Source organism: Rana temporaria, chromosome 8 (assembly GCF_905171775.1).
Source record: "Rana temporaria chromosome 8, aRanTem1.1, whole genome shotgun sequence".
Classification (NCBI taxonomy): Eukaryota; Metazoa; Chordata; class Amphibia; order Anura; family Ranidae; genus Rana; species Rana temporaria.
Genome location: NC_053496.1, coordinates 30,889,269 through 30,902,129, shown reverse-complemented (window position 1 = coordinate 30,902,129; position 12,861 = coordinate 30,889,269). Strand labels below are relative to the sequence as shown.

The window sequence follows — 12,861 nt, the reverse complement described above, 5'->3', positions numbered from 1 at the left end:
TGCAAATAATGGTACCGCTTTCAGCACCTTTTTTCTGAAATAATCATACCGCCAGCGAGGTTAAGATGAAGACAGCAGATATACAAGTAAAACTTATGTAGGTAGATTTGTTTCATCTCTGTGTGTCATCTGAGGCTGTTCACTTCACTGGGTATAGGAGAGGGTTTATATCCACTTTAAAGTGACACTAAACTTTGGTTTAAAAAAATTTAAGTATAGTAAATTATAGAATAGTATTCCTACCTCAGAAAAATCGCTTCTTTTCCTCGCCACCTCTCCCAAATCTCCAAATTTATTTTTATTTTGCCGCTGTGATCCAACATCTTCTAATGCCTTGAACACACGATCGGTTTTTCCGATGAAAAAAGTCCGATCGACTTTTTTTAATCAGAGAAACCGATCGTGTGTGGGCCCCATCTGACTGTAAAAAAAATAGAATTTTTTTTATATTTTTCAGAGGAAGAAAAAAAAAAATACGATAGTAAATTCTGATCGTCTGTGTGGAAATCCATCAGAGAAAAATCCATGCATGCTCAGAATCAAGTCGACGCATGCTCGGAAACATTGAACTTCATTTTTTTCGGCTCGTCGTAGTGTTTTACATCACCGTGTTCTGGCACGGTCGGAATTTAGTCTAAACGTGTGTATGCAAGACTGATGAAAGTCAGCTTCATCGGAATTCCGATGAAAAATTCCATCGGATTTTATTCCATCAGAAATCCGATTGTGTGTACGCGGCATTAGAGAGTGGCTAGGTTGGCGATCCCTCTGTTTGTAGCAACGTAGCCATCCTCTCTTGCTTGCTCCCAAGATGACAATGGATTATGGGATTTGTTGTGTGCATAGAGCAGTGCACAAGCTAAAACAAACAGAAGTGAGAAAACACACCTACTATTCCATAAAATAGGATTTTTTGTACTCGGCGTAAAATCCTTTTCTCTGACGTCCATGGACGGACACAGCTCCTTAAATCTTGACAAGTGGGTTATGTTCCTGTTCACAGGAGAAGACTAGGGAGAAATATGTTAGATAATTAAATAGATGTTACTTTAACAGAGTTGAACAGCCCCGTGGTCCCTCCAGACATAACCCTCCTCCCTGCAGTATGCAGCCTCAGTTCGTAACAATCGGTACAAACCTAAAACGGAGGGGAGGGTGCTGTGTCTGTCCATGGACGTCAGAGAAAAAGATTTTACGGTGAGTACAAAAAATCCTATTTTCTCTTTTCGTCCATGGACGGACACAGCTCCTTAAACAGTATCAGTAAAACCATTTTAACTTTACCCCAAAACAAGCAGAGCTCCTCAACGGAGGAGTTGCAACCTTAAACAGCTGCCTGCAAAACCTAGCGGCCGAAAGAAGCATCAGAAGATGCAATCACAACAACCTTGTAAAATTAGGAAAAAGTGTGATTGGACGACCAAGTCGCCGCCTCGCACACCTGTGAGACAGATGCATGATGTCGGAAAACCCAGGAAGCACCCATTGCCCTGGTTAAAATTGCAATGACCAAAAAGGGGGCGCCGTGCCCATAAGAGCATAGGCCTGTATGACGGTCTGCCTGATCCACCAAGAAATGGTGGTCGACGAGACCGCCAGGCCCCTTTAGTGGACCAGACACGATACTAAAGGAGCGTCAGATCTCGGAAACTGAGCCGTATCAGGCAGGTACACCCGTAAAGCGCGTACCATGCCTAAAGTATAAAAACGCAACCTCCGTAGGATGCGCCGGCCAAGGACATAAGGATGGAAGAACAAAAGTCCTCATTCAGGCGAAAGGCCGAAACCACCTTCGGAAGAAGGGAAGGTTGCGGGCGCACCATCACCACCTAATCCTTATGAAGGATCAAGCATGGCGACTTGCAAGACAAGACCGCCAACTCAGAAACCCTTCTGACAGAAGTAATGGCCACTTAAAACTGCCACCTTCCGAGATAGTGTCAAGGGAAGAATCTTTCTGATGTTTCCAAAAGCAAGGTTCCTGAAGAACCGAGAGCACCAGAGTCAAAACTTGTGGGGGAAGAGCTGGGGGAAGTATATGACATCCCCCTGCACAAAAATGTACCCACCAGGGAATGGGACGCAAAAGGCCACTAAAAAAACACAGCCAAGGCTGAAATCTGCCCCCAAACGGTGCTTAAGGCAATTTTTAGATCCACTCCAAGCTGTAAAAACAGCAGGACCCTGGACACCGAGTACGTCTGTGGACGTCACCCCATCTCTTCGCACCAAGAGATGTAAGCCTTCCAGGTGCAATGGTAGATTCTCCAGGAAGAAGACTACCGTGCCCTCAGCATGGTGAGATGACCGCGTCGGACAGACCCCGGTCTCTTAAAACCTGGCTTTCAATAGCCATGTCATGCAAGCCAGCGACTGTACAAGAGGAGGAAGTATGGGACCCTTAGACAAGGTCCTCCCATCCTGGCAACCGCCAGGGTACCTCCGCCACAAGGCGCCCGAGATCGGCGTACCAAGGACGCCAAGGCCCATCTGGAGCGATTAGAATCAACAGGATCCCCTCAGCCTCCACTCTGTGGAGCAGCCGAGAAAGCAAATACAATGGAGGAAAGGTATAAAGTAGCTGATACTGACCCCACAGGGCCACCAACGCGACTGATGTGTCTGTACAGGATCACTAGACCTGGCCACGAACCTCGACGCCTTGTGGTTGAGGCGAGCGGCCAGGAGATCCATGCCCTGTGAGTCTCGCCTCCTGCAAGGGAGCTGAAACACCTCCAAGTACAAAGACCAGTCGCCCTGGTCCGCCTGCCAGTATACCTGATGATAGACCGAAGCCACGGCCGTGGCGTTGTCCGGCTAAATCCAGATTGGACGACCTTGCAACCTCCTCGACCACGAGGAGAGGCATAGCCTGATCGCCCAAAGTACTAGGACAATGAGTGGTAAACAGGATTTACAGCACCTGGTATTCCCAGGCGGTCTCCCATCCAAGTATTAACCAGGCCCGACCCTGGTTAGCTACCGAGATCACACGAGAGCAGGCGCATTCAGGGTGGTATGGCCGTAGGCCCCCTAGAGTCCAGCGACTCTGAGCCGACTGGGCCCCCCTCAACCCGTGAGGCTGGCATCCGTCGTAATCACCGTCCACTGGAAGGGAAGAAACTACTTCCCGGCCTGAAGAGTCGGGGATCTCGGCCACCAATTCAGAAAGACTCTGACTAGGTGGCGCACCTGAATCTGATGATCCAGAGACAAAAGAGATTTGTACCACTCGGACAGTATTTCCCTCAGAAAGACACGAGTGTGGAACTGGGCATACGATACCGCCTCGAAGGAGGCTACCAACAGGCCCAGGACTTGAATGCCAAACGGAGAGATGACTGATTGTGTGATGCCAATGCCTTCACTGCAGACTGAAGAGTCTTCAATTTCCCCAGGGGACGAAAGACCTTCGCCAGGACCAGGACTGACTCCAAAATGTTTAACACCCACCCGAATTCTCAGAGGATCTGAATGGCTACAGACACATCCACCAATTCTGAGCCAGAAGCTGCTCTCAGAAGTAAGTTGACTAAGTAGCCCACAATGGCAAAGCCTCACAGTCCCAGCAAAGCTAGGATAAGTGTGAGCTCCCTGGTGACAACTCTTGGTGCTGACGCCAGATCAAAAGGAAGGGCCACAAACGGACAGTAGTCCTCCCCATCGCAAAGCACAGAAACCTCTGTGACTTGCGCAAAATGGGACATGCATGTATGCGTCCTTGATGTCCAAGGACGCCAGAAGATCCCCCGGATGGAGCACAGCTACCACCGAACGAATGGATTCCATGCAGAACTACCCAACGTTCACAAAGGCATTTAGGACTTGAGGCCCAAAACCGGACGGACCCCATCCATCTACGGGACCGAGAACAGATTTGAATAGAAACCCTCAAACCTCTTGTCCTGCAGGACAGGTAAACTTACTCCGCAGCCTAGCAAGTCCCACACTGCCCCAGGGCAGACCGACGAGCCGGAAGGAGAGGGAGACACAAGGGAAAAAATCTGTTCGGTGGATAGGAAGGAACCCTATCTCGTACTCCGAAGAGACCCCCTCGCAGACTCACTTATCGGAGAGCAGGGAGGTTCACCGAGCTGTGAACCTGCAAAGCTGACCCCCCACCCCAGAGACGGGCGGGGGAAGGCTACATACATTGGCGGGTTTGGGTGCCAGGATTAACAACAAAGTGTCTGTGGGAATCCCAGGTGCAGGAGCACCAGCTGCCACCTCAGGCATGTTTGGGGAAAAAGAACCCAGATACTGACTCCAAAAACAGAAGCTCCCAGGGCCCTATTCAGGCTAGAATGAAAACCCACCCTCTTGCTGAGCTGACCAGGGGGCTACCCAGGGGACTCGCCACAGGAGCTGCCCGCCCTCAGTACACAGCGTGTGGAGAGGAAGAAAAAGAGTGTGAGGTAAAGCCGTGAGGTATCTGTGAGGAGACCTGTGTGCGCCGTAGGAACCAGCACTAGAGGCTAAAGACTCATCAAAGATGACCGCCAAGTGTTTCAGACAGAGCAGAACACGGCCACAGTAAAATGGCCGACCACATTATAAGCTGCGCCATAACGCGGCTACAACAAAATGGCCGCCAATGGGAGTTTTCAATGTAATTGAAAACCACCTAAAAAATTGGGCCGCCTAAATTTTGGCGGCGAAATGCCGCATTTGAACAGGGAAAGCCTATCTTAGGCTAAAAAAACAGTGCAAACACTCCTCACAGTAAAAAAAGACCCCCAGCACAGAAAAAGGCACCCCCCCCCCCTGGCAGCAGCAATTTTAGCAATGCAGCAGAGGGAAAAGGAGCAGGGAAGGGAGGATAGGAGGACCCCCGAACCCCAGGAATGCCCAGCCGTACCAACCCACCTAAGCGGGAGGGACTGTACTTACCCATCCAAGCGAGGACTCACTGACGCATTCCTGACAGGCCTACAACCGCAATGGAGGTAGCTGTCGGCCCGGTCCACTGTGAGTGAGACAACACCACAGCCCAGTCATGTGTGGACCTCGGAGCGAAAGCTCACCGGCCACCCCAGGAGTCATGGGGTATGTCGACGCAGACCCAGCCTCTTTGCAAAGGTGTGCTCACGCTCGCTGGCTGGACTGAGAAGACTACAAGGATCTATATATCCAGCCTGTCTCTCAGCCGACAGTTGATAGAAGATTCTTTCAAGAAAAAAGAAAAGAAAATAACTTTTCTTCAGGGCGCTGGGCCCAACGGGAGCCATACATCCTTCCTTCTCCTTTGCTAGGCAGAATGAAACTGAGGCTGCATACTGCAGGGAGGAGGGTTATGTCTGCAGGGACCGCCCCCTGGGCAGGGCTGTTCAACTCCGTTAAAGTAACATGTATTTAATTATCTAACATGTTTCTGCCTAGTCTTCTCCTGTGAACAGGAACATAACCCACTTGTCAAGATTTAAGGAGCTGTATCAGTCCATGGACGAAAAGAGAAAAATAGAATATATGGCAATTAAGTAGTGGACGTGTATGGTTTTTTTTTGGGGAATAAGGATATCATGCAGTGTCACTTTTCACCCCAATATGGCATGATAGTTTGGAGGCATACCCCCTCCAGGTGTTGAGATGTGACCACTTGTGCTCGTCATGCTTGCAGAGGTTTGTGTCCTTTTGAGGACCTATAGTATACTATCAGCGATCCTCTACTTACCTCCCCATACCTGCAATCATTGACTTGTGGGGCGCATCAATGTGGTTTCCCTGAGGGGCTCAGAGCCTCAATTGTTTTCTGTTTTCGCCTCTGTATACCAGAGCCAGCAGAGGAAGGTTCCTGACATCAATGTCTTCAGAGGCAGGCGATCATACGGAAAAGACATTGTGAGAACTTGGCTTACATGAGTGTTTCACCCTCGTATTCTCTTAAATTGTTTCCAGACCGACTTGCCATTTTGTTTTGTCTTTGGACGCAGTTTTATTTTGCAAGTTTGCAGGATGGAATTCTGTTGCCTCACAGTAAATTGTTCTGACACCTGAGCCTTCTCTTTAGTCTGCGGTCCTGCTGGTGGTCCGCCAGAAAGCCAAATTCCTTGTCACCCCACGGTGTCATGACTGTGTGTCTTCTGTGTGAGCGGACCCCCTCACACACTTGCAGTTCATATCTCAGTTTAGTTTACTTGTTTTAGAAGGAGATATTTGATAAGCACTATTTGTAACTAAAGCTCTTTCTATAAAAAAATATTTGGTGTCCCATGTCTCTCTCACGATTTTTAAGTGTTCATTTCTGTGTTTTGCCACCCCTCCTCACATATCGCCACCGTTTGGCCTGTACCACACATTAAGCTTTGCAGGACTCTTGAGTGTAAGCTTTGCTGTCAGCATAATGCACTAGAAGAGAGCATTTATAATTTTGGCAACGGGAAGAAAAGTGTGAATGTAATGAATATATTTTCTTCAGCAGGCCATTGATGGGTCATCAGAAAAAGTGGAAGGAATTATGAGTTGATAGATCATTGGTGGTCTTTGCTCCTATGTGGGTGGGTTCAACATAATTACCTTTGCACTTACTATTTGTACTGTTTATTTGTGGTGAAACGGTTGCTTGTGTCTTGCTATTGACATTTTCAGAGTAACCTTCTTATACGGTCATCTTATTTAAAGTGTTACTAGACCCACAACAGTAAAATCAGTCTGTATATTCAGCAAAGCATGCTTGTTATACTCAATGTGGAACCTGAAGGGGTTATTCCTCTGCATTGTGTAAAACGGCTGTTTGATCCTGTCTTCTCTGATCCTCCCCTTTTTCCACAGTCCCAAATCTACCTGCTGATAGAACAGAGCTTTGAGGGCCAGCTGCACATGCTCAGTTTGTTGTGTATTGCTGGAGAGTTTTTTTTTTCTTCGGAGAGTGCATGTGATCAGCACAGGGCCAATCAGCACTGTCCAGACAGATGGCCAGGGGTCCTGCAGCCTTCTAGGACAATCAGAGGAGAATAAAAACTCATCCCCTACAAGCTTTAACCAGGCGCTGATAGAAATCACAAGACTGCTATATACTGCTGATGATAAAAGGTATTTAGCCGTTTATATTTACTAAAATAATTGCATTTCCATGTTCTAGAAAACACATCAAATGTTTAAACTGTGAAAATGTACAATTTTAAGAAAAAAAAAGGTCATTTTGAAATTGAAGGCATCAACACATTTCAACAAACGTTGGGACAGGGCAACAAAAAGCTGGCAAATACAATTGATACTAGCAAGGAAGAGCTGTAAGAACATTTTGCAACTAATTTGGTAACATGTCGGTAACATGAATGGGTATAAAAAGAGCACCTTAGAGAGTCAGAGTGGGGCAGATTCAGGTAGGACTTGCCCCTTTATTACGGAGGCGCAGCGCACCGTTTTGCCGCTGCGCCTCCGTAAATTTCTTGCGCTACGCGTGATTCACGGAGCAGTAACTCCGTAAATTGCGTGTGCGCTTCTCCAAAATGCCCGGCGTAAGGGCGCCTAATGTAAATGATCCCGTAGGGGGCGGGAATCATTTAAATTAGGCGCGTTCCCGTGCCGAGCGTAGAGCGCATGCTCCGTCGCAAGGACGTCATTTGCTTCAAAGTGAACGTGAATGTCGTCCAGCGCCATTCACGATTCACTTACGCAAACGACGTAAAATTTTAATTTCGCGACGCGGGAACGACTGGTATCCTTAGCATTGGCTGCCCCTGCTATTAGCAGGAGCAGCCTTACGCTTAACACGCTGTACGCAAACGACGTAAACTGCAAAGAAGAAGCCATATCTGATAGTGATTGGCTGATGTGAATGGCTATCATTCATTGACATCTAGTGTGTAGTGATCTGAGAACATCCCAGGTGTAGCCCTGGGTGACCTGATGTGACTCGTGTGCATCGTCCTTGGTCTCCCTCAGCAGTGAGACAAATCTTTCCAGACTTTCATATGTGAGGCCTTTAGGCCTTGTAGATAAAGATCACATTGCAGACATGGGGGCTGTACACACGTTACGCTGGGATTGATTTACTAAAACTGGAGAGTGCAAAATTGGGTGCAGCTCTGCATATAAACCAATCAGCTGCCAGTTTTTTTTTTTTTGTCAAAGCCCAATTTAACAATTTGAAGTTTGAAGCTGTTTGGCTACCATGCACAGTTGCACCAAATTTTGCACTCTCCAGTTTTAGTAAAGCAACCCCTCTGTATGGAAGAGGCTTTGATAGTGTCTTCTTTGAAATTAATATGTTATAAGCTGCATATTACAAACAAGCAATGTGATCATTTCCCTTGTTTACAATATTACAGATATACTGGAGCCTCATAGTTGCATAGTAGGTAAGGTTGAATAAAGACCATCCAGTTCAACCTGTGTCAGTAATTATTTCCCATATCCCTGTTGTGTACTTTAAGATGCATGTCCAAGAGTCTTTTAAAAATATCAATACTCCCTGCTTACACCACCAATTGTGGAAAAGAGTTCCACCTTCTTACCGCCCTGACAGTGAAAAAAAACCTACGCAGCTTAAAGTGGAGGTTCACCCTATACATTTTTTTAACACTGCATCCAGCACCGTGCTGCATATAAAATGTCACTGACCTTTATTTATTTTTTTCCCGTAGATATCGTTTAGCCGTGGAATTCACCAATTGATTGGCATGTCAATAGGAACGCCCACTCCCGCGGGATTCCCTACCCGGAAGCCGCGGTGAATTCCACGGCTAAACGATATCTACGGGGAAAAAAAAAATAAAGGTCAGTGACATTTTATATGCAGCACGGTGCTGGATGCAGTGTTAAAAAAATTTTATAGGGTGAACCTCCACTTTAAGGGTAAAGTGATTGTAAATTCTAGATTAACAAAAAAATAACAAACATGTTATACTTACCTTCTCTATGCAGTTGATTTTGCACAGAACAGCCCCAATCCTCCTCTTCTCGGGTCCCTCTTTGGCTCTCCTGGCTCCTCCCTACTGTCGGGTGCCCCCACACCAAGGAGCCTGCTATGGGGGCAGCCGAGCCAAGTCACAGCTTCCTGTGTACATTTAGACATGGAGCCCTGTCTGGCCCCACCCCCTCTCTCCCCTGATTGGCTAACTGACTTTGATCGACAGCCAATCAGGAGTAGGGTCCCAGACAGCTAAGCCTAAGACACTCGTGGACATCACTGGAGAGAGATGGACCTCATGTAAGTAATTAGGGGGTGCTAGGGAGGCTGCTATACACAGAAGGTTTTTCATTTTAATGCATAGTGCATTAAAATAAAAAACCTTCTGTATTTACAACTCTTTTAAACCACTTCTCCTCCAATCTCATTCTGTGGCCCCGTATCCTCACACTCCCTGAGACTGAATAGTCTCTTTCCTATCCTGGGATCACCATTGAGGTATTTGTAAATCGCTGTCATGTCCCCTCTCAAGCATCTCTTCTCCAGCGAGAATTTTTTTTTGTGCTTGTAGTCGCTTACCGTAATTGAGGTCCTCCAATCCCCATATTCATTTTGTTGCCCTTCTTTGGACTCTCCAGCTCCAGGACATCCCTTCTGAGGACTGATGATCAGAACTGGACGGAGTACTCCAGAAGTATATCTCCTTTTTTATGCATGCTAATATTCTGCCGGCTTTGGTAGCTGCAGCTTGACATTGCATGCTATTGCTCAGATCTTTCTTTATCCTTGATTCCCCCCAGAGGTTCTCCCCCTAGTGAATAATTTGCGTTCATGTTCTTGGCCCCCAAGTGCATTATTTTACATTTGTCCACATTCAAACCTCATTTGCCATGTAGTTGCCCTCTCCATTATTTTGTTCAGGTCTTTCTGTAAAATCTCTATATCTTGGTGTGAAGTTATTGCCCTGCTTATTTCTGTGTAGTCCAGAAAAACTGAAGTTGAGCTATTTACAGTCATGGCCGAAATTGTTGGCACCTCAGAAATTTTTTCCAAAAAATCAAGTATTTCTCACAGAAAAGTATTGCAGTAACACCTGTTTTGCTATACACATCTTTATTCCTTTTGTGTGTATTGGAACAAAACAAAAAAAAAGGGAGGAAAAAAGGCAAATTGGACATGTCACACAAAACTCCAAAAATGGGCTAGTCAAAATTCTTGGCACACTTAACTTAATATTTGGTTGCACACCCTTTGGAAAAAATAACTGAAATCAGTCGCTTCCTATAACCATCAATAAGCTTCTTACACCTCTCACCCGGAATTTTGGACCACTCTTCCTTTGCAAACTGCTCCAGGTCTCTCTTATTGGAAGGGCGCCTTTTCCCAATAGCAATTTTAAGATCTCTCCACAGGTGTTCAATGGGATTTAGATCTGGACTCATTGCTGACCACTTTAGAACTCTCCAGTGCTTTGTTGCCATCCATTTCTGGGTGTTTTTTTTACATATGTTTGGGGTCATTGTCCTGCTGACAAGATCTCGGATGCAAACCCAGCTTTCTGACACTGGACTCTACAGTGCGACCAAAAATCCTTTGGTAATCCTCAGATTTCATGAAGCCTTGCACACATTCAAGACACCCAGTGCCAGAGGTAGCAAAACAACCCCAAAACATCATTGAACCTCCACCATATTTCACTGTAGGTACTGTGTTCTTTTCTTTGTAGGCCTCATTCTGTTTTCGGTAAACAGTAGAATGATGTGCTTTACCAAAAAGCTCTATCTTGGTCTCACAAGACGTTGTTAGATTTTGAATTTATTACTATTTTATGTGATAAACGTTTCTGGAATCACTAGTTAATTTTGAAGGTTGCTGAGGAGAAGAGAAAAGGTAATTTGCTGTGTATGTAACATCTATTCTTGAAGTTCTACGTCAAGACAATGGGTGGAGTTAAGTTACTTAATATACACAAGTGGGTGTTACGTTTGTGACAGTAGCCTCACCACCTTTCTTGGAGCTATTCTAAAAGTAAATTATGCTTAGCTTGGCTTTAAGAACAGTATAAGAATCCATGTGGTTTGAGTAGCTAGGCAGGAACTCTGGGGTCACCCGACCCTACAGGGAGATGGGGGTAGGAAGGCCACCCTGCGGGAAGCCTTCACTATGGAAGGATCGGGGAAGGGACCCTATCCAGCAGAAAGATGTACCATCTAATTCCTCCTTCTGAATTACCATCTTGCCATGCTGTAATTATGTAAGCACTGTCTTTTGCTTGTCTATCTTGAAGAATAAACTTCGTACTTTTGAAGGAAGCTTGAGTCTTGAATATTGGGAACGAAACGCCTGGAAGAAGAGACTATTGACATAATACATGACACGTGTCAAATGTCCCCTTTTATACTTTCTTCAGAGGTCCACAAGACGTTTCCCCAGAAGGATTTTGACTTAAGTACATTTTGGAAAACTGTAGTCTTGCTTTTTTATGTCTCGGTGTCAGCAGTGGGGTCCTCCTGGGTCTCCTGCCATAGATAGTTTGAGCTGACACTGATGCTCCCTGAGCCTGCAGGACAGCTTGAATATCTTTAGAACTTGTTTGAGGCTGCTTATCCACCATCCGGACTATCCTGCGTTGCGTTTTCTCTTCCGTTAACAGCCCAGAGAGATTAGCTACAGTGCCATGGGTTGCAAACTTCTTGATAATGTTGCACACTATGGACAAAGGAAAATCTAGATCTCTTGAAATGGACTTGTAACCTTGAGATTGTTGATATATTTCCACAATTTTGGTTCTCAAGTCCTCAGACAGTTCTCTTCTCTTTCTGTTGTCCATGCTTAGTGTGGCACACACAGTGTTAGGACCTGGGCTTGAACCTGGGACCTCTGGTGTGTCTGGTAGTGACTCTGCTTTCTGAGACACCTGGAATGCTGGACAGCTCCTTGGACAGTTCTTCGGATAGTTCCTTGAATGATCTTGTCTTGAATCTTGTTTGCCTTGAACCCTTTGCTCCTCCCATGAACTTCATAAAAAAAGCCATGTCCCTGCACTTCCTGGTTGCCAGAATATTGTGCCTTCACCAGCCAATATCTTGTTCCTGTATCTCTTGCTGCAGACCAATCTTTGCTACCATTTGCTACCGACTTTTGGCTCGTCCCCCGACTATGCTTCTGCTGAACCCCAACCTGCAACTATTTGTTACCGACTTTTGGCTCCTTCCCCGACTACGCTTCTGCTTGATCCCTACCTGTTATATCTGCTTCCGGACCCCGGCTTGCTCACCTCCTGGTGTGGCTATCCTGAGGACCGCGACCTGGCATTAATACGCAGCAAAGCCCATCTCCACCATCGGGAGCTCTGGTGAATACGGTTAGTGCTTAGACCCTGCACCTCAGGTGAACCCGTGTCATCAGCCAGGGTGACCTGTGTGAATATCCGCTCTGCTGCTATAGCTACTGGCCTCTGAGCCCGACGCCTGATCGTGATACACAGACACACAATGCAAAGACTAATGCCTTGTACACACGATCGGAATTTCCGATGGAAAATTCTGCTGCACACAGATGTTTTTTTGTCTTAATGCTTAGAATGCATTAAGATAAAAAAAACTTCTGACTTTACAACCCCTTTCATTTGTATGGATATGATCAAAGCATCACCATTAGCATTATAATTGACATCTCTTATCTACAGATATATTTACAGTAAGGTGACCAGATTTTTAAAATTAAATCAGGGGACATATTTTTTTTTTACTAGTAATGGCGGCAATCAGGGACTCTCTGCCCCTCACCGCCCCCCTCACAGCCTGTCAAGTCTCACTCTCCGGGCCCCAGCTACTACTGGGTGGGGAGTGGAGGAAGATCACTCCGCCAGGGAAGGCAAGGAGATAAACAGGCAGGTGGCTGGCCGAGACTTGAGCCAAGGCAAAAGAACATGTGAGTGGACATGAATGGGCATGCACCCGAAACTGAAGAAATATTCACTCTATTCTGACCAGCACATGATCATCAGA

At 46.2% G+C, this 12,861-nt stretch overlaps 1 long non-coding RNA gene and 1 pseudogene across 1 annotated transcript in view; one reads left to right on the top strand and one right to left on the bottom strand.

Moving 5' to 3' along the window:
- Positions 1 to 12,861, top strand: part of LOC120946792 — a 212,342-nt gene that overhangs the window by 56,183 nt on the left and 143,298 nt on the right. The gene's annotated exons all lie outside the window — the stretch shown is intronic.
- On the bottom strand, positions 2,912 to 3,030 carry LOC120912368 (annotated as a pseudogene).